At 34.7% G+C, this 19398-nt stretch overlaps 1 protein-coding gene and 2 long non-coding RNA genes across 5 annotated transcripts in view; 2 read left to right on the forward strand and 1 right to left on the reverse strand.

Annotated features, from left to right (window-relative positions):
- LOC118681060 (uncharacterized) overlaps positions 1-19398 on the reverse strand; it is a 449031-nt gene that overhangs the window by 125661 nt on the left and 303972 nt on the right. The window lies entirely within an intron of this gene.
- The window catches only part of LOC118683637 (uncharacterized), a 66714-nt gene that overhangs the window by 45757 nt on the left and 1559 nt on the right, over positions 1-19398 (forward strand). For both annotated transcript variants that reach the window (XR_011398019.1, XR_011398018.1), the window contains one exon: positions 14589-14774. This is a non-coding gene — a long non-coding RNA (uncharacterized lncRNA). The remainder of the gene's footprint in view (positions 1-14588; positions 14775-19398) is intronic.
- Positions 3883-9919, forward strand: LOC138858977 (uncharacterized). The gene is made up of 3 exons (XR_011398015.1): positions 3883-8569; positions 8649-8795; positions 8881-9919. It is a non-coding gene; the product is annotated as an uncharacterized lncRNA (long non-coding RNA).

The following is a 19398-nucleotide window of genomic DNA, read 5'->3' on the forward strand; positions in this document are numbered from 1 at the left end:
AGTAATTTTTAAGTTATCGGATCGTCTAAATTAGCCTACATTGAAACTGGTCCACAAGGACATAATGCAAAACACAGTACTGTAGTTTTGTTCACGTGTTCCTTGGTCAAATAGGGAGGATGGTAATGTAGATGGGTGTAATCGGACCAATGCCGCGCCTACAAACCGCCATTAATCGAAAAATTACAAATTGCCATAACAATCCGCAAAATAAGCTACAAAACTATAATTTAGTACCACGAACCAAATTAAGGAGAGGCACCCGTGGTTTGATAATCCTTAACAATTGTCTAAAGCGGGCCATAACGTTCAAGCCTCCTATATTTCGAAGATGTGGACCATAGTTTCTATTACTGACTTTATACCGAAAATATCGTTCAACGTATAAGATATTTAATTTAAATTCGGAAAGAATAATATTAGGTGCGCAACTAAGTTTTCGCTTTTTTTTTTAACGATAATTAAAAAAGAGGAAATGATTACAAATGAATTATTCGAAGTATTGCCCATGGCTATTCACAATGTTTTCTTATCTATACCATATCACTCACCAACACAACCATATACAATTAACCAATCACACTATACACATACACTATACACCTACACTTCAACCACCGTCTTTTCCACCACCCGAATGATCAAAAGGGACCAGTCAGACCGGGATGGGCTCTCATTTCAATTTCATCCGTGACCTATAAGGTTCGACATTAAAACGTTCCCGCAGAGTAGTTTTCGTCGCATAAAAAATAAGTGAAATTGAACTTGTTATATTATAAAGCATTTTCAAAATATGTATTAATGTGAAATTAAGTAAAGAGTTTAAAAATTAATTAAAGAGTTTTTAACTAAAGTTAGTGCAATAGTGCAAGTGAGTATAACACCGCGCCCAAGGTGAAAAATTAAGTGAAATCACCAAATGATCCTTCGAGCCTCTTTAAAAGGCACCTAAAGAAACAAAAAAAAGACAAAACGTAAAAATTAAAGTAATTAATAAATATACAAACATAAATTTAAAAAAAAAAAACCAAAAACGAAAAGTACAAAAGTACTAATATATGTACATATTTGCATACCTAAATACATACTAACCGGGGTTAAATAAAATTACTACAACAGGCGCGAAATCAATGGATACACAAAACTAACACAAAAAATCACCAAAAAATAAAAACGGGCGGGAATTAAATCCACAAAGCACGTAGAGAGGAAGACAATATCGCACAGAAAAAACGCCGGAGACCAAAAAAAAAAAATTAAAACAGAGGAAACCGAGAACAAGCACTTACATAAGTATTACTCCCTAAACCCTTGACGGAAAAAAAGGGAGTCCATTCCAATTATATAGAGGCATTTTATGCACATATGTACATACTTGTATGTATGTTAATTTACAGTTTTATCGGTATTTCGTTGGAAATAATTAACCGAAAAAAATAACTGTATTTTGTGTCTCCAAACACTCCGTTATATTCTTTCAAAAAAAAAATTTTTTGGCAAAGTCAAGTATTCCTATTTGCAATATTTCCAGCGATACCTCTTGGGCTAATCAAGCAACAAGCAGGGTCGCTTACAACACATAAGCAAAGGCTAACTTAAGCAAATACCTATAATTTTAATGAAAATTTTTTTGGATTTAAAAATTTGCCGCGAAATATAGCGAAATATATTAACCGCAAGTAACATATTTTCTAAAATGCCTACATAATCATATGGTACATGAGTAAAAACACGTCAAGTGAACCCCCCATTTTCCACTTGATCATTGAATTTGAATGTGAGTATTTTTTCGTAAAGTAGTTATCATGAGCAAGTAATCCCCCGCTCAGTTTTTTTAAATTTTAATTTTAACAACAATTTTTTTGTAATTGAAAATTTTTACTACTTTTAGTTAAAAAATTAATAACTAAAAAAGTTATGGGTTATTTTTTAATGAAACTTTCAGGACTTATAGTTCAAAACTTGTACTTTGAGAAAATATGTATGAATTTGAATAATTTTTTTTTTCAAATTGTTAATTAACTTTTAAGTTAAGAATTGAAAATTTTAATAACTTCTCCCTCAAAAAATTAAAAAAATTTTTTTTAGTTCTTTGCAATAAACATTAAAGTAACGAAATCCGCAAAAAATTTGACTGATCGCGATTAGATTAACCAAAAAAAAAGTATTCCAATGATGAGATTGGATTTTATTTTGAACAGTAAAAAAATAATTTTCAGAAAAATCAAGGCAAACGATAAATTCTCCTCAACAGATTTTTTCTTATTTATTTCTTTTCACCGCAAAGGATTTAGTTCGAATATCATTTTATTTAAAACAAGAATTGTAATGTTGATTGGATGTTTTGTAATGAATAGAAAAAAATATGGGGTAAACAAATTATGGATTTTTAATACTTAAAGAATAGGACATTCCAGTTAAAAATTTGGCCTTGAAATATTAATAGCGGGTATTCAATACATTCTGGTGGATTAGGGAATTCCCGTCTTAAGTATTTCTTTGAAACTATTAAACGGGTAGGTTTTATGCATATTGATCTACCACATTCATGCTAATTCACTGCAAGCAAAATGTGAGACCATCATCCCAACATACAAATGAAATATACAACACACTCTAAGTGTCGCGTTGCCGAACTGCTATAACGGCAGCGCTATACCGGCAGCGCTGACCGCCCGTCATAAAAACTTTTTTTGCTTAATCTAATCGCTATCAGTCATAATTTTTTGCGGATTTCGTTACTTTAATGTTTATTGCAAAGTACTAAAAAAATTTTTTTTAATTTTTTGAGAGAGAAGTTGTTAAAATTTTAATTTCCTAACTTAAAAGTTAATTAACAATTTGAAAAAAAAATTATTCAAGTTTATACATATTTTCTCAAAGTACAAGTTTTGAACTATAAGTCCTGAAAGTTTCATTAAAAAATCACCAATAGTTTTCTAGTTATTAATTTTTTAACTAAAAGTAGTAAAAATTTTCAATTAAAAAAAAATTGTTGTTAAAATTAAAGTTAAAAAAAACTGAGCGGGAGATTACTTGCTCATGATGACTACTTTACGAAAAAATACTCACATTCAAATTCGATGATCAAGTGGAAAATGGGGGGTCCACTTGACGTGTTTTTACTCACATGCATAAATTAACTAATTCTAAAAGTTCCAAAAAAAACGTACTGTTATGCAAATACCTGCCTGTTTAATTCGTGTCTCCAAACACACCACAAGACAAAATACAAAAACAATTTTATAAGTCAAGTTCATCGACTTGTAAACTTTCCAGAGATACCCCTTGGGCTCATAAAGCAACAAGCAGGATCGCTCAGAACATAGGGATAAGCAAAGGCATAAAGAAAAGAAAAAAAAAGCAATAAAATTATCGGCATTTATGTATATAAATATTTCCTTAAACATTGGCACATTTCCCGCGATAAATATATACCGCAACCCAACCTTTTTGCTTTTCTCATTTCTCTTATATATTCTCTTAAAAATATACATATAAAATTATATAGTCACAAATATTATATTTATATACATATATATACTAATAATACCAGGCACTCTCAGCGAAACTTTACATATATATATATAACTAAAAGGTATAAGTTCAAAACGGATAATCATAACCAAACATGAAAATTAAAATTAACATACATACAGGTATGTATTTTATTAAAATCTAAATTGACTTGTCCGATCAAAAAAAATATCAACAGACTACTAATATTACAATCGAAAAATATTACAGCAAAAAAAAATATTTTTTTTAACTACAGCTTTGGGTAGCAAACTAAAATTTTTATAGCAATTTTCTTTTATTAAATTTAAAACAAAACTATCTTAACAGCTAGCTAATAGCTTTCAATTTAATTCAAAACATTATAAATCCAATCTGATAAATCAAAAGAGGTTAAACCACGAACACCTCTATCATTAGAAATTCCCAAAATGGGTGATGATGATAAAGCACAAGGCCCACTCGCAGAAGCTACACGCAGGGTGCAAAGCAAAAACGAACCAAAGACAATTCACTGTCAAGGTTCATAACTGAAAGTGACAGTTTTATTAGATACTGCACACGGTTTTTGGCTTCTCCTATTAACGACAATACAGTATCAGTTCTAAATTTAAAAATTCAAAGCATAGATAATATAGGGCCACGCGTTCTGGCAGCGTACGATACAATACTAGATACTGACGACGCTGAACTACCAGAAAACATTAAAACTTCGGCATCAGCCAAATATGAAAACTGCCTTGATCAGTACGAAACTACGAAGGTAATATTAGACTAAATAAATTTATTAAGGATATGTAGAGCTACTCCTCTTCCGAGAGTAGTTACAAATCCAAAAGAAAACCTAAATACAGGTATATTTTTAAAAGTACCAGCTTGTGATACTGAAGTTTTTTATGGAGGTTATGATCAATGGCCGTCCTTCCGGGACATGTCAACTGCCGTGTATATCAACCATCCTAAACTTTCACGAGCACAAAAGCTGTACCATCTCAGGTACAAAACAAAAGGGGAAGCAGGAAGTATTGTCAAGCGTTTCGCTTTAAATGACGAAAATTTTAATTTGGCTTGAGATGCACTGAACGAAAAATAGGAAAACGAAAGAGTATTGGTAGATAACTAAGTAACTATTTTACGAAATTTACCAAAAATTCGGCAAGAAACCAGCCAACAATTTCAAAAACTATACTCGACAGTGACTAATGGCTTATCTGTGTTAGAAACACAAAATGTATCCACAGAATGGTGGGACCCTATCCTAGTAAATATTTGCGCAGCTTTCCTACGATGGGAGCAATCACTAGTGGCAAGAGAGAAATCACCAAAATGGCATAAAATGAAAGAATTTTTAACAACTCAGTACGAATAGCTGAGCGAGACGAGTAGACAAAAAGGTAGTTAAGCCAAAGGTCATCAAAATGACTCAAACATAAACATTCGTGTCAAATCAAACAAACCATTTGCAATCATTATGTGAAATCTGTAAAGGAGGACATAATAAACAATAAGATTTTGCGAAATATTTTAAAAAAAGGCCGTTTCAGATAGAAACAATCTTGTCCGACAACATAAACTTTGCATCAACTGTCTGTCCAATTCTCATGGGACAAAAGACTGTGAAAGCCAGTTGTGTGTACTGAATACATATACATATACATAAAACCACGGGCCTAGTCGTGACAACCAAATCCCATAATCCGAAATCCCGAATAATGAAAATAAAGAGGAACACCCATGTTGCTCAAAAGCAGCAAAAATTCAAGCGCTTCATTCAGAGAATGAAGGCAAAATTCGTATACCTGCAGCAGTCATTTCTATAGACCATAAAGGAGATTTATTCAAATAAAGAGCATTCATAGATCAAGGTAGGAGAGCCTTTATATCATCAAAAGCTCAGAATCGGCTAAAGTTGCCAATCAAAAATTCCAGTTTTCAAATTTCGGAAATGGGCGGAAGAATTATACAAAATTTAAATAAAGTTTGCCCAATCACCATAGTCTCTCCAAACTCGGATATACGAATAGATGCACAAGCCGTTGTTCTACCGTAGCGCACTAATTTGCTTCCACGCTATGAAGTAAATAAAAAGCAGTGGGAAAAATTCCCATATCTCAAATTAGCAGGTCCCAACTGCCATACCTCTTTATAAATCGACATATTTATTATTGGGCAGCGACTTAGTACCTCAAATAATTTTCGAAGGTATAGAGAAAATCTCTAATAAATTGTTAGAACAAAACACAATCTTTGGATGGATATTAAGAGGCCATGTCACAGAAAAAATTTATTTCTCCAAAACTCAAGTTGAAAATATTTCAAAGGAATATTTAAATAATCAACTCAAAAAATTCTGGGAAGAAGAAGAATTACCCCAGATCACACAACCTTCAGAAGAAGACCTGGCATGCGAAGCCTATTACAAGTCCACAACAACAAGAAACGAACATGGTCGTTATGTCCTGCGACTTCCATTCAAGCCCACCTTTCCAGAAGAAACTATAACTCTAGGCTGCTCTAGAATATCAGCAGTCCAGCAATTCCTAAGCTTGGAAAAAAGCTTGATAAAGAAAAGCGAGCTTAAATCAGCATATGATAACGTGATGGATGAATATATTGACCTCAATCATATGGAAGAAGCTGTACCATATAAAAAAAAATATCTAAAGGTAGTTATTTATCTTTTTATCTTCCACATAGCAAGGTAATAAAACCAGATAAAATCACAACAAAAGTACGAGTTGTTTTTAATGCTTCAAAGTGTACGAGCTCAGGGAAATTACTTAATGATGTACTATACACGGGGCCAACATTACAATCTCATCTCATACTGCTAATACTAAATTGGCACATGTTTAAATATGTTTTAAATGGAGATGTAGAAAATATGTATAGGCAAATTTTAGTACATAAGGAGGACCAAGATTTCCAGGGTATAGTCTTCCGAAAATCAAGTAATAGTCCAATCAGCGACTACAAACTTAAAACAGTTACCTTTGGCATCAATTGTGCACCCCATTTAGACATTAGGACATTACATGAAGTGGCAAAAACTTGTCAAACAAATTTGCCTTTAGCAACTTCTGTAGTACAAAAGCAAACATACGTTGACGATATTCTATCAGGTAGCCACAGTCTCTCATTAGCGTGCGAATCACTATCTCAAGGGATCGAAGCACTGAATTCAGCCGGGTTCCCCTAAAGAAAATTACATCAAATTGTCCTGAGATTATAAAAAACATAAAAAGGAAGAGACTTATTAGATACAAACTTCCTTAAATTTGAAAAGGCCAGTACTACAAAAACTCTCGGGATTCAAAGGAATGCGATAACACATCAATTCTCATACACAATTGGTTCGATATCTGCAATATCCGCTATAACCAAACGTCAAAAACTTTCCTCGGGGACAAAACTTTTCGACCCCGCAGGATGGCTTTCGCCAATAATGATTCAAGCAACAATTTTCATTCAAGAACTATGGCAAGATGGCACTGAATGGGATGAGCAAGTAAAACCCATACGTTTAACAAAGTGAGTTCAATCTATATACCATCTCGGAAATTCGAATTCCTCAATTGGTAAATTTCGAACCTGACTATAATATAGAATAACATGGCTTCTGTGATGCCTCTGAAAAGGCCTATTGTGCAAGAGGTTACGTACGCACTGAATATGATAACAAAATATCTTCATGTCTTTTGGTAGCCAAAGCCAAAGTTGCTAACCTGAAGACGCTAAGCGTGCCACGACTCGAACTGAATGGTGCTCTTCTGTTAGCAAAACTTGTTTCAGTTGTCCAAACCCATCTCAAATTAAGCAAACACAAAATGTACCTTTGGTCAGACTCAGAAATAGTTTTAGCATGGTTAGAAAAACCACCATATACCTGGAAGACTTATGTATCTAACCGTATATCTCAAATATTAGACTTAGTTGGCCCAGCACAATGGCAACGTATTGCAAGTGCAGATAATCTAGCGGATCTAGGGACAAGAGCTGTAGACCACTTCATCTCACAAGCACTACACTCGGGTGGAACGTCCTACGTGGTTAACAGAATCACAAGAAGTCTGGACAAAGTCTCCCGCTCGCAATATAATAGCTCCTGAAATTCGGAGAACTGAAAATTTTCATATCACTCCTGATGAAGATGATACTTACAACTTACGTTACATGGTGAGCATCGCTTGGTGCAATATATGGTCCGACTTGAATTTTATATACCGCGCCTAAAACCACAAATTAAAAGAACGATTTTTATGTGTAAACAACGCAGACCATTGCAGCTTTGCCACCTGAACGCTGCAATTTTGCTCTTTCCTTTAGATAAAGGCCTCTATGTTAAGGTGTTCCTCATTTTAAAAAGGGTATGTGGCTGTCTTTGTTTGCTTCATGACAAAGGCAGTACACCTCGAGCTATGTTCGGATCTGTCTACTGCAGGTTTTCTCGCAGCATTTGCACGCTTTGTCGGAAGACGCGGATTTCCATCAAAAATTATGAGCGACAATGGAAAACACTTTATCGGAGCTCAAAGAGCCACAAAGAAAGAATTTGTAAAATTTACTAAAGAAGTCTCCCCAGAAATTGTTAAAAAATATGCACCACAAGAAATCGATTGGCAATTAATACCCTCTTGTTCTCAATACATGGGCGGACTCTGGGAATCATCTGTAAAAAGCTTTAAGTCCCATTTAAGGAAAACGGCGGGAATTCACCACACTACTTGCTCGTATAAAAGCCGTACTAAATTCAATACCCATCTCACCACTCTCGCAAGATCCCTCCGATTTCACAGCTCTTACTCTTGGACATACCTGAGGCAGAAGGAGATTCACTCAATTTAATAGACCGATGGGAAAAAATTAAGATACTTCATCATGAATTCAGCCATAGATGAAAGAAATATTACCTTAAAGATCTTCATAAGAGACATCGGTGGAAATCGATCCAGAAGGAATGCGTCATCACCCGAATGGCGACTAGGATGCATTGAAAAGGTCCATCGGGGACGAGATGCTCACATAAGAATAGGAAATGTACGAACACAAAATGGTATACTAACTATATTTATATATATCTATTTTGCAAACCAACCAACAAATATCATGATTCAAGATTTGCTTAATTTCAGTATTCATATTGATACCATGGTCTTGAAAGCAAAAGCTGTCCTCAGTTTTGTTAAACGTTGGTCTAAAGAATTTAGAGATCCGTATATTACTAAAACACTTTATACAACTTTGGTTAGACCTATATTGGAATATGGCTAAGGAGGAGGGTAATCGTTGGTTTATTATTATTATTATTATTATTAAAATTATGAGCCAAACCATATTTTACAATAATATATTCCTATCCAATAGAAACTGGACGTAGACGATATCCACAACAATCAAGAGACTGTGAGGTCCGTAATTGCTTAACCTAGGGCACCAGCTCCACCTATCGCAGCACCAAGGATGCAAAGCGCGACGAGTCCGCCCAGCAAATCATCTGCAGCAGCAGGCAGAGATGCAAACGAGGAGCAGTTTGAGGAGCATCTGCCTCCACGGTGCAGTCTATGCCATCGACCAGAGGTGCACCATCTTCAAGAGCATGAAGTCTGCTCAACGTCAACAGATCGCCAGAGCCCACGGCCATTGTATGATTTGCTTAGCAGATAGTCCCTCCACCTTTGACTGTATAACCGACGGATCGTGTCAAGATTGCCAACAACTGCATTACACATTGTTCCATCGATTCCCACGACGAGCAAATCCGGTCACAAGGCAGGCCAGTCACCGGCACAGACAACAAGGGAATCCCGTCCAACGCCAAAGAGTATATCGCCCGAAGCCATCCAGAGGGGCACGCTCGCGTCCACCTCCATCACCCTATGATCATCACAACCAGCGACAAAGGGCACCCGGATTGAACGCCGAAGTGGGCACTCTGCAACAGTTGCAGAGACTTCTAGGAAATTAATTCGCCTAGGGGGTCCGGGATGTTCATGCGACTAATCCCGCGACATTTTGCAACTAAGCACAGAACCCAACGTACAACATCATACAACACAACATAACACAATGCAACATCATACACCACCTACAACACACCATATCACTTACCAACACAATAATATATTTACAATTAACCAACCACACTATACACCCACACTTCAATCACCGTCTTTTCCACCACCCGAGTGATCAAAAGAGACCAGTCAGACCGGGATGGTCTCTCGTTTCAATTTCATCCGTGACCTATAAGTATCGACATTAAAACGTTCCTGCAGAGTGGTTTTCGTCGCATAAAAAAAAGTGAAAGTGAACTTGTTATATTATAAATTATTTACAAAAAAATATAAGTGCACTTGTTATATTATAAAGTATTTTCAAAATATATATTAACGTGAAATTAAGTAAAGAGTTTAAAAATTAATTAAAAATTTTTTTGACTAAAAGTAGTGCAATAGTGCAAGTGAGTATAACACCGCACCCAAGGTGAAAAAATAAGTGAAATCACCAGACGGTGCAATATCTGAGGAATATTGCGGGTGGGGTACTACTTTCGATTTAAGCGTTTTCAGATAGGTTTTAACGGGTTGGGCAAAGTGAGGCCGAGCGTTGTCATGTATAATCACTTTTTATTTGTTTTTTTCTTCAGCGCGTGTTGTCGCTTTAAAATGACTTGGCGGGTGATAATCAATGTTCAAGCAAGCTCTTCACCGTCTTCGAAGGTTTTTGACCTTCCTTCACACGGATCGTCGCTGATATCAAAATTGCCGTCTTTGAAGCCACTAAACCAATCACGGCACGTTATTTCGCCTGTTAGAAAAGGCTCTTGGTGAATTTATTCAATCGAAAACCTAAGTCTACGACTGGTACAAAGCCCTAAGGGATGGTCGAGAAACCGTCGAAAACATGCCTCGTTCCGGTCGTCCTTCCCACTGACGATAACAACAAAAAAGTAAAGGAAATCGTGCTCGCAAATCGTCACGCGAGTGTAAGAGAGATAGTACCGTGAAGCTCAATGAGACTCGCTAATGCTCGGTTTGTTCCAGAGGAGCTGAATTTTTTGCAAAAAGGCGAACGATTTTAAGACCAAAACCTCGTTCAATACCATCGATCAACCACCGTACTCACCGAATTTGTCCGCATACAACTTTTTTTTTGTTTCCAAAACTCAAGTTACCACACCCTTTCGTCTCGATTGAGGCCTGTAAGAATATCGATGAGGGAACTGAAGGCGATCCCGGACGGCGCCTACATGGCATGTTTCGATGATTGGTAAAAGAGGTAGCATATGTGTATCGCTTCAGAAAGAGTATATTTTGAAAGCCACAAAATAAATATTGATGACGATTAAAAATGTTTCGTTATATTTACAATTTCCGTAAAATTTCTGCTCTTAATGTATTTATATCAAAAATGGAATTGAATAGGATCAAAACTTCCCTTAGCCTCCAAGATTTTCGAGCTTCCGGCTTACTTTATACTGCATATATTGGCCAATAAGTGAGTATTATAATAAAATTGAGTGCGCGTGTTTTTGTAATAACATTGTTTCCTTGTGCCTAAAATGGATAGAATCTTTTTCTTTTTACTCCCTATGGATTGGTGATGGTATGTGAGGTACCTTACTGTAAAATTGGAAACCTTATAGAAGATTTTTAAACTTCCGATTGGCTTTATACAGTAAATATCAATATGTAAGATATCTACGAAAAATTAACTGAGGGTATAATATTGAATATATTGTACAATAGTTCAATGCCGAAAATAAATGAAGTTATATTATATCACATATGTATAATGATTTTCGTTATTCTAACAAACCGTATGCTTAATCTGTCGGTCAGGGTGTGAGTTATTTGTTTATAAAGTTGCTTAGAAATATGTTCTCGAGTACACCTGAGTAATGTCAAAGGTTAATTTCTATAATTTCTCTATATTTAGCTGAAGTTTATACTCTTTATAAAAATATATGTTTTGATGTCACAAGAAAACTTAACGTGTCAAATTTTTTCATTCACACAAATAATTTTTTCGATTGATTCATTAGTTTCCTGTTTTCAGCATGAATTTCGTAAAGGTAATCTACTCTAACAAATTTGCTTGAATTAGTGAACCGTGTACCATTCGGTTTTTGGGAATATTAGCATGCGGATATTATATACACTGACTTTAACAAAGCTTTCGATAAAGTAAAACTATCGACTTCTTCGAAGCCTTCTTCAATGGGTATCTTCTTATCCCAACGGAAGTGAAGATATTAGGGATATGAAATTAAGACCAAAGTCTAGACCAACTCCATTCATGTTCAGCGCTAAGCTATTAATATAATAAGGTTTGTTAGAATAACGGAAATTATTATATGTAGTATTATACATCCGGAAGTTTGAAAATCTTGTAGTAGGTATATATGAGATAGGTTTAGTATTGACCCGATTTGATCTATTTTTGGCATTACTATATATTATTAATAGAAACAGACGCTCTCTGACTTTTATTAAGGTACGTCACAAACCATAAACAATATACAGGGAGTAAAGTCAACTAAATGTTTGAAAATCCTTATATACGGTATTCGGAGGCTAAGGCAAATTTTCGACCGATTTTATCCATTTTAGGCACAGAGATGCATCGTTAGGCAAAAACCAATTTTTCTCTGATTATTTGCAAAAACATAAAATGTTTGGTTACACCTTAACTTAGCCCTTTTTTACTTGTTTTATTTACAAAACTTAAGTACATGCATATCGTTGTTGTCCAAAATTAATGGATTATCGAATGTCCATTTTATCAAGGAGAACCAAAAGTGAGTGAATCCTACACCACAGACAGAAAACGCTTGTTAAAATATATGATTTTTGAAATTAGTAAATTGACCGATGACCCATTTTTTTAAAACGTTTTTTGATATCTTACCTCTGTTATTCCGTCCAAGATGCCGCCTTCAACCTAGGTACCTCATCTTGTTATGATCGGTTCTGGGGGTAATTCTTTAATTTGTTTTTTTGTTGTAGCGGTGTACTCTGAGCGGAGCTTTTACCAAAGTATTTTTTATTGAACGAGCTAACGACAAGATGTTCTAACTTTTTCAGCTATTAAATTTAAACCGTGCGCCAAACAATTTATGTGTATGAGATTCGGATAAAAAACTTTTCAATTTCCATCTGCTTTGATCATATATGCCGCAGCATCCGTTAAAAGCAACAACACCTTTGATTCATTCCCGTTTGGCCCTAATATTTGTCACAGTCGTTGACCAATCGCGAAACAGTTGCATTATTTACTTCTACCACCTGTTTACATGACAATATAAAAGAGCATGAAGATTAATTCTCGCTCAATGTTCTGACAATCAAATTTGCGACATATCGCCTAGTTTTGTGCGTTGTTTCGTCCACTGATATTTATTGAATTGAATTGGTTTGGCAAATTTATTGAATTAATTAGCTCTTTCTGAAAGAACTTGGTGTAATTTTTTTGATTTTTTTATGTTAAATTAATAATGATTGTCATTAATGCAAGAAAAACATTCTTTTATATAGTTAACACGAAGAATTTAATTTTTCGATGAAACTTGATAGCATATTTCTTCCATATTTTTTGGGTACATTTTGCATATTTTCGATATGCGTTCTGTTATATGTGATATATTTAATAATTAACGTCTAAATACAAAATTTGAGTCTCATGTGAAAAAAATGCAAATTCCGAGGTCTACTGATGAAAGGTGTCTGTTGCAAACAAGGAAATGCAAGGCGATCTGCTTTTCCCGAAGATCTGTGCACCGCTCTCCCTATGTAATAAAAAAGTTTTTAACTTTGTTGATTTGGAAGTTGATATGGAAGTTAATACGGAAGCTTAATTTTAGTCTTAATTATTGATACCATCGTTTTGAAAGCAAAGAGTGTTCTAAGTTTTGTTAAACCCTGGTTTAAAGAATTTAGAGATCAGTATATTACTAAAACCCTTGTTACGACTTGGGTGAGACTTATACTCTGTGATATGGAACCCTGATAAAATTTTGAACTAAAATTTAGTTCTCATTCCTACGCATTTGATTTACTCATGACTCACTTTTTAAAATAAAAAAGACTATTGCTTTCTCTTAATAAATAAAATCGTAACAATTTATTATTAAGTAACTTTAAATCTTAGCTGTTGAAATTTTTGTTTCTGTAGATGAGTAATTTTATATTTAGATGATTATTAATAAAACAAGTGAGTTATGATCTAAGTATGGTATATTAATTAATATGATAGCAATAATGATTGGTAATCCATTCACGGTTTAGTCGAATAATGAGTGTTGAATTCATATTAATTAGTTCAATGGTAAATGTGAAATAAAAATTCATAGTAGGTTGAAACCCATTAGAAAAGCAAGCTAAAATAACTAAAAATTAAAAATAATTTACGAGCGATCTGAGTTCAGGAATAGGAAAGGGAGAAACGTGGTTGAGTTTTTAAGAGTTAAGAACGATTTATCTCAATTTTCGGCAAAACTACGAGACCTTTAGAAAATAGTTAAATGACAAAGTTGTAGATGATGAAATGAATGATCTACAATTTTTGTAATAACACATTTTTCACATAACCTAAAAATTTAAGTGAAAAATTCAAATAACCAATATTACCTTGTACAAAGAATTCTTCCTTTTACTAAATTTGGTATAGACTTACCTTCCTATCTCTCAAATTCAATTTATTTATTCTTTTTATTTAATTCTTCTCCTTATTTTGACTAAATATTTAAAAAAAACTAAATGGCAATCGAAAATGCTGATGGGATAAAAAATACTTATACTATATATACAAAAATACTTATACTATATGCTAAATTGTCGCAGAAAATGCATAAAAGACTGTTGCTTTGTTTATTTCATTGACCTGTTATTTCGTACTAGCAGCTGTAATAAAAAGCATGTTTCAATACTTTGTTTTCATTTTCTGAGAAAGTTTACCAGAATAATACAATCTCTTTTCATTTTTGTTATTTTTATCTTTTTGCTTCCAAAAATTATCTACTCTGGTCTAATCGATATGGGAATAAACAAATATTTTACATAAATGGCGCAAAGGCGTACCAAATTCGTATTAAACCGTTACCAAAATTATTTCACAGAAGGATGGCCATGGAATCCCTTTATGACAACATTTTTTCCGTAAAATCTGATACATGGAGCTTTGGAATTTTGATGTGGGAAATAGTGACATTGGGGTCAACACCATATCCTGGCATTTCTGCGGCAGGTGTCATGCGTAAGGTATAGTACTCCAATTACAAAAGCGATAGCAGAAATCGCTCTTTACAAAATTATTATTTGGTATAATGTTTTCGATATAGAAAAATGTATGATATACAAAGTGTGTCCAAAGGAAAAGGTTAATTTTATGTGTACATTGTATGTATTGTATATTTGGTTTATGTCATAATCGGACACATATGTTTATCATGTGCTTGCATTAAGAGCAAATTTCGATTAATAGTTTGCTTTTGACAACAGAAAAGGTTAGTCACGTTTATGTGTGCTCTCCGATTTTGGAATCTTGAATATGTGTTAAATTCCATTCCTGCCAAAAGGTTGTTCAGTTAATAAAGAATACTACAAAGAATATAATGCAGCAATACGGCTCAAACGATCGGAACTGTGGAAAAACAAATCGGGGATTCTGCATCACGATAACGCACCAGCTCACACTTAATCATGATTTTTTGTCCAAAAACAAAACCTTAATCATGCCTCAACCATCTTATTTACCAGATTTGGCTCCCTTCGACTTTTTCCTAGTCCCAAAACTGAAGAAACCAACGAAAGGATAGCGTTTTGCAATTGATGAGATCAAGTCAGAATCGAAGAAAGAACTGATGGCCATACAAAAAGCGCATTTCAGAAGTGCTTCGAGGATTGGAAAAAGCGTTGGCACAAGTGTATTATATCCGAGAGGGATTACTTTGAAGGGGACAAAATGTATACTGATGAATAAATAAGTACAAAAACATTCAAAATTCATCTTTGCTTTTGAACCCACCTCGTACTCGGTGTTTTGACATTAGCTTTTGGGCGTTACAAACTTTTGTATAGTTAAGGAAGCATACGCTCGATATGCTGGAATTTTTGAAAATAGAGTTTATTCCTTATCTGATAGCTATTAGTAGCAAAGCTTTTGCTGGAAAAGCGTTTCTTAACCCAAAAAACTAACAGAAACTAGCAGAAGAGAGCACAAGTTGAGATCGTAAAAAGCTGAGAGAGCTGCTAGTAAAATTTCTACTAGCAGAAAATAGCTACTGCAATATGAAGAAACAGCTCTTAAAGCACATGCAATATTTGACGCATTTGCATTGATTTTGTTAATTATACCCTGAACAGGGTATATTAAGTTTGCCACGAAGTTTGTAACACCCAGAAAGAAACGTCGGAGACCCTATAAAATATATACATAAACGATCAGCTTGATGAGCTAAGTTGATGTCCGTCTGTCTGTATATATATAAACTAGTCCCTCAGTTTTTATGCTATCGATCTGAAATTTGCACCTGTCCTTTTCTAATAAAGAAGCAGCTCATTTGTAGGAACGGCCGATATCGGACCACTATAGCATATAGCTGCCATACAAACTGAACAATCGTAATCAAGTGGTTGTATGGAAAACTCTTTCATTTGACTAGGTATCTTCATGAAATTTGGCGTGTATTATTATTTGAGACAACAATGTAATCTCCGAAGAAATTATTCAGATCGAATGACTATAGCATATAGTTCCCATACAAGCTGAACAATCGGAATCAAGTGTTTGTATGGGAAACTCTTTCATTTGACGAGGTATCTTCACGAAATTTAGCATGGATTATTATTTAAGGCATTAATCTAATCTCCGAAGAAATTGTATAGAGCGGATGACTGTAGCATATAGCTGCCATACAAACTGAACAATCGGAATGAAGTGCTTATATGGAAAACTCTTTCATTTGACGAGGTATCTTCACGAAATTTGGCATGTATTATTACTTAAGGCATTAATCTAATCTCCGAAGAAATTGTATAGAGCGGATGACTATAGCATATAGCTGCCATACAAACTGAACAATCGGAATCAAGTGTTTGTATGGGAAACTCTTTCGTTTGACGAGGTATCTTCACGAAATTTGGCATGGATTATTATTTAAGGCATTAATCTAATCTCCGAAGAAATTGTATAGAGCGAATGACTATAGCATATAGCTGCCATACAAACTGAACAATCGGAATGAAGTGGTTGTATGGAAAACTCTTTCATTTGACGAGGTATCTTCATGAAATTTGGCGTGTATTATTATTTGAGACAACAATGTAATCTCCGAAGAAATTATTCAGATCGAATGACTATAGCATATAGTTCCCATACAAGCTGAACAATCGGAATCAAGTGTTTGTATGGGAAACTCTTTCATTTGACGAGGTATCTTCACGAAATTTGGCATGGACTATTATTTAGGGCATTAATCTAATCTCCGAAGAAATTGTATAGAGCGGATGACTATAGCATATAGCTGCCATACAAACTGAACAATCGGAATGAAGTGCTTGTCTGGAAAACTCTTTCATTTGACTAGGTATCTTCAAGAAATATGGCATGTATTATTATTAACATTAATCTAATCTCCGAAGAAATTGTATAGAGCGGATGACTATAGCATATAGCTGCCATATTAACTGAACGATCGGAGTAAAGTGCTTGCATGGAAAATTTTTATACCCTGAACAGGGTATATTAAGTTTGCCACGAAGTTTGTAACACCCAAAAGGAAACGTCGGAGACCCTATAAAATATATATATAAATGATGAGCATGATGAGCTGAGTTGATTTAGCCATGTCCGTCTGTCTGTCTGTCCGTCTGTCTGTATATATACAAACTAGTCCCTCAGTTTTTAAGCTATCGATCTGAAATTTTGCACCTGTCCTTTTCTCCCAAAGAAGCTGCTTATTTGTCGGACGACCGATGTCGGACGACCTATTTCGGACCACTATAGCATATAGCTGCTATACAAACTGAACAATCGGAATCAAGTGTTTGTATGGGAACTCATTCATTTGTCAAGGTATCTTCACGAAATTTGGCACGGATTATTATTTGAGGCAAAAATCCAATCCCCGAAGAAATTGTATAGATCGGATCACTATAGCGTATAGCTGCCATACAAACTGAACAATCGCAAACAAGTGCTTGTATGGACAACTCTTTCATTTGGCGAGGAATCTTCACGAAATTTGGCGTGGATTATTATTTAGGGCAACAATTTAATCTCCGAGGAAATTATTCAGATCGGGTGACTATAGCTAATAGCTGCCATACAAACTGAACAATCGGAATCAAGTGCTTGCGTGGAAAACTCTTTCATTTGACGAGGAATCTTCACGAAATTCGGCATGGATTATTATTTAAGGCAATAATCTAATCGCCGAAGAAATTGTATAGATCGGATGACTATGACATGTAGCTGCCATATTAACTGAACGATCGGAGTAAAGTGCTTGCATGGAAAATTTATTTGACGAGGTATCTTCACGAAATTAGACACGAGTTCTTGCTTAAGGCAACAAATTATTCTCCGCAGAAATTGGTCAGATCAGATCACTATATCATATAGCTGCCATACAAATTGAACGTTCGGAATCAAGTTCTTGTAAGGGGCTTTTGTATTTGTGAAGGGTATTATAGCTTCGGCGCAACCGAAGTTAACGTTTTTTCTTGTTTTCATTGGTTTGAATTATGAAAATAAAAAATTCATTGATTAAGTGTTATTATGAAGTAATTGTGAAAAACAACATTTTGATATTTTCTTGTTAGTTTTTACTAGTTTTCCGTTTTTTTCGTTTTCGCTCTTTGTGAGAGTAACTTACAATCTTCTTCTTCCTGATAGCTAGCAGCTACTAACAGGTAAGATACAAAGCTATAGTTTTACATATTACTTCTATCGTATATGCCTAAAAGCTGATGAACCAATTACCACAGTGTCAATTTGCAGTGAGATACCTAGTGAGATATTGCTTCTATAATTAATTAGAGTCGGGTATTTCAATCAATACTACATATATTAGTTAATAAAGTCCACTAATCCAAATTACCCATTGTCACCATGCTTGTTATCCCGGTTGATACTATACAATTTTTGAATATTGTTCAATATGTGAAGTAAATAAATGATATTACGTGAGCATATATTTTTGAGCTGGAGTGATTTCCACCGGGCCTGAGTTTTCGAAGGGGACCGTATTATCCATAAAACGAAATGAATATCTAAAAATTATAATGCTTTTGATAGGTAATTAATTCGAACATTTATTTAAACCTTGAGATTGTCGATAAAGGAACGTTTTTTCGCTTTTGTTATTTGTCACGAATAAACCGGCAAAGGTATTGCCGCTTTTATTTGTAAAACTTTGCCGTAGACAGGGCTACGATTACGGCTGTAATTGAGCGCTGTGGTGCCCACACGCCGAATATGGCTGGAGTCGACTCGGCTGAATGCTGTCTTCGAACAATAATTTTGTTTGGTGTCGTTTAAAAATGTTTCGATATTCACACGTTACGAAATTCTGAAATCCAAAATACCCAATTCACTCCACTGTCTTTCTAATACAAGGTGGTCTGCCAGAATCGATGCCGTCAAGCCATTTGCGAAAAGCTTTTCCGGGTTGATAAAAGCTTTAGAAAAAGTTACAGCAGAATATCGTCGAGACGTTGATGGAATTTTGAAATATTGTATATGGGCATATTTGAGTGCGTTTTGATGGCCTCCATAAATATTTCAGTCAATCAATGAAAGAAAATTGGTTCTTCAAGAGGTCAATGCCACCATCGACGCTGAAATTAGGAATATAGAAAGCCTTCTTGTGGATTTGCAATT

This window comes from Bactrocera oleae, chromosome 2, assembly GCF_042242935.1.
Source record: "Bactrocera oleae isolate idBacOlea1 chromosome 2, idBacOlea1, whole genome shotgun sequence".
NCBI lineage: Eukaryota > Metazoa > Arthropoda > Insecta > Diptera > Tephritidae > Bactrocera > Bactrocera oleae.